Here is a 4,162-nt window from a genome sequence, read left to right on the forward strand (position 1 = left end):
CGTCTCTGGATCTCCAGACCTGCTGCACTATTTTGACCATTCAGCTGACTCAGAGTAACCTCTTCTGTCTTCAGCGTTTGACTACTTAAAATTTTCTGACTGATTAAAGATCCCCATTGTGTATCCCATTTGCTCCTTGCAGTTACCAAGGGATAAAGATGTGCATAACACCATAATGTAGATTTTGTTAATGGCATAGCCAAGCCAATTGGCTACATTGTACACTGGAACAATCTTTAAGCAATGTCTTCTAAATAACAACCGCAGTCTTAAGATTCAGTGACTCTCAAATGTTTTTGTAAAACTATGCTAGTGGGAGAGGAAATGAAATGTGTACTCCTAGAACCTGTGAAACAGTTGAAGCAGCACATAGCCAAAACAATTTTTTTGTAATGCCTTCATTTATCTGAAATGTAGATGTGAATGTCTGCATTCTACACCCATACATACGTATTTATTTTAATGTTATATTTGTTCTCCCAAATCTTCAAATAAAATTGATGTTCCTGGGAGAAGGTTCATTTTCTTTTGTTAGCTTTGCATGTTTCCAACATCCTACCCACTCACCAGCACACAGGTATTACAGTTTGAGGTGAATATTTGAATATTTGAAGGTTAACACGGTGACAAATAACAAAAACTAAAGTTTATAGGTTTTGCCAAGGGTTGTTCAAAACCCAGCTGGTAGTCATGCCCCTGTCTGCTCAGAAATACATAAAAGATCAGCCATATTCTATTATCAGATTTCTTTGGGAGCTAGCCAAAGCCCAGTTCACCTGAATGATTCAATTTCTCCCTCCTTCCCTCCCTTCCTTCCTCCTTTCTTCTTCTTTCTCCCTCCCTCCCTCCCTCCCTCTTTTCTTCTTTCCTTCTTCCCTTTCTCCTTTTCCTCTCTGTCTCTCACACACTTCTCTGTGAGAAAAATATAGCTAAAAAGTAAAATATAAAAAGTAAAAAGTAAAAATATAGCTAAAGAGTCATCAGAGGGTAATCTAAGCCCACTCAGGAAAACTCTGACGTGAGCAAAATATGAAGTTTGTCAGACGATCAGTATTCTCCAATCGCTTTCCCATGGAAAGGACAGATTCAGACGACCTCTTTGGAATGCCACTATTTTCTCTATATCTAGTTTATGCCTAGTCTCAATCACTTTACATGCATAAAGCTATAAAGTGTCTACAAAAAATAACAAGTGCCCTGGGGTTGTTCACCCTGTGTTAGAGAAATGCAGAGCTTCAGTTTTTGATACTCTTCATTTCTCAAGCCCTATACAATGAATGTCACTAATGTCACCCTTCAGTAAGATAGCCATGGCCAGCAGAAGGCCTGGAAATGCCAATTGTAATTAACTTTCTTTTCAAATATGTTTGACAGTTTCATGCTGAGAAGTGCTTCTTACCTTTTGAACTTTCAGATTGCTTGGCTGAGCAAAATGTGTATCATTTTCTTTTAAAATTACCTTACAAAGAGCTATGTACTATGATATTCTTGCACGCGTCAGCCATTTATAAGAGATTTAGATTTTTAAGCAGATTATCCTTGTTCCAAATGAGAGACCTTGCTTTTGTCTGAAGCATGGGCTATGTTCCGGTGCACAGTAGAGCCCCAGGACAAGGACACTCATATATTCATAAATGTCAAAGACAGTGACCCTTCCTGGGGTTGATCATCCCAGCTGCTCTACATGGTAATATTCCTGAGACCTGTGAAAGCCAGAACCATACTTCTTGGCGGTAGCTAAAGATAGGAGAGAAATGTTCCTTGGGTCCAGTTTCCTACCATATGGTTATTCATCATTTTTTAAATGACATCAAAAATCAATAAAAATGGAAGAACTCTATAAATGCATCTTTTCCTAATTGAGAGGTTTAACCTGACTTTTGCAGTAAGAATAATATACCTTACTCTGACCTATTTAAAAAATGTGAAAAGTCACTTTATGGCTGCTTGTTTCAGTCTTTCATTTGGCCTTCCTACTTTTTTTTTTTCATAGCAAGAGTACTTGTGGGGGTGGGGGGAAGCATAGATCCTCACCAGCATTTTGATCAAGTAGAAAGGTTTCATACTTCAATAGTGCACGTAATGGAATTGGTCAGATTTGAAGCATGGGAGCACATTTTATCTTGGATCTTTAATTTTTTACAGTTCAGCTGACAGACATTTAACTAAAATGTTGGTTATGCGACCAGTAAGCAAACTCTCCAAAATAACATTTACCTTAATTTTGCTGCAGGTTGTCTGAAAAGGATGTAAAATAAGCACATTTGTATGAAGCCTTTAGTTAACTATAAATGATTAAAAAACCAGGTCTGTAAGATTGTTTTTCCCCTAAAGTGATTCACAAATATGTGAATCACTCATAATTCTCACAGATTGAAAACCTAGAGAATTATTTGTTAAAATATCTCAAAAGATACATTTTCAGGTTACCTTCTGTAGCCTCCAAGACAATAGAAAAGACAGGTCATTGAGGTCCACAGTGCCCTAGAAGACAGCAATATAACCTTTTTTCCAAAAATATAAAAAATGGAAATAAAAGCCTCATTCTCTAGCTCTTTGAAACAAAAATAGCCATAACTATCTCTTAAAATTGCTATCAATTTCAATACAATTTTGGAATTTTATAGAAGTCTTTTGGTCTAAACTTCAGGTAAAATACAGTTCAGCTTCCTGTAAATATACTATTTGGTGTTCTGTTGAACTTACTCTTAATGAGACCTCTGAAGATCTGAAATGAATGACTTTCAGCTATGTTTTTAATGACATCTAGAGGAAATTTAACAACATTTGTTGCTTTAGTGTAAGAAAGCAAATCAAGGTAGCCAGTTGAAGAAGCTACCTAAATGATTATTTTCAGCTTAAGAAAATTAGTCTTGAGTCTTTGAGAGTTTCATCTGAAAGTCTCTTCCCATAGGGCATTGACACTTTGATCTTCTTGAGTTTACTTAGTTCTTATTATTAGACTGACTGACTGTTTCATAAAATATGTCTTCAAGTGAACAGGTGAAAAGTATGTCCTCACCAATCTTGTCACTTTACCACTTTTTTTTTTTTTTTTTTGGTGGTCAATGTAAAAGGAGTAAGATAAAAGAAATTCCCCCTGATGTTTTAAGAGAAAAAAATGATGTGGATAAAGCATTGCTTATGCAATTAAATATAATATTGGCTGAATGCACAGGAAACCTCTAAAAAAGGTTTTATTTAGATTGTGAATTTATCTTCTAGTTATTTTGCTTTAAGCATTCAATTTTTAAGGCAACAAAATAAACTATTTAAAAGCAGTTGCATAGGACTTAAAATAGGTAAGTTGGACAAGAATAGTTTAACCAGAAGATTTGAAGTGGCAAGCACATGTTTTATCAGCCATGATACATGTGATTTTCCATGGCCTACCACTAAGTAGAAAAGAGAGCAACATTTTGATGATAAAATATGAAAGATCTTGGTTTCTAAATACAGTTAGCACATGGCTCATATTTTTATTTTCAAGAGACTCTAATGCTGTGTTGTTTACTGCTGAGTTTTAGTAATAAATCCTTGGGCTACCTACAAAACTCTGAAAAGTTTCTAATTAATTCTGATGCGGTAAGAATTGAAAACATGTATCTCTACCAAATATCAAAAACAGAGTTATCGAAAATGCTTACTTAATTTGTAAAGTTATCCCAGTGCAAAGAAGCTTACATATATAATCTGTGTCCATTTATTTCCTAGCTCACTTTCTTTTCCAATTAACATTCCACTTATTGAGCTCACCAAGCCTTTTTTAACTTGGCACACAGAAGCCCAAGTGTGATCCATCTTAGAAGACATTTGTGTGCGTATATAAGAAAATTACTTTGGAAGTAGATGGTAGGGGACTACTTGCCCCTGTTATATCCAGTTTTAGAGATAAATGAGAGAAAACCAACAAAAAATTCATAAAATGTCCATTTTGTACCAAACTCCTAGAAGTTATTTGAATATAAGAAAATGTTCAAAAATATAAGATGAAAAACTTGTAATCAAATGTTATTTTATAGGTAGGATACATGATTTGGATTAGGAAGAAATGTACACTCCTAAATTAACCATGCCTGTTATAGCATGTGTGTTCACTTTATTATTTCTGAGAATGAGGATTATAGAATTGTTTATGTATAGGTTTTCTTGACACTTAGCT

This window comes from Carlito syrichta, unplaced genomic scaffold, assembly GCF_000164805.1.
Source record: "Carlito syrichta isolate Samal-C Ts95f unplaced genomic scaffold, Tarsius_syrichta-2.0.1 Scaffold305715, whole genome shotgun sequence".
Taxonomy (NCBI): Eukaryota; Metazoa; Chordata; class Mammalia; order Primates; family Tarsiidae; genus Carlito; species Carlito syrichta.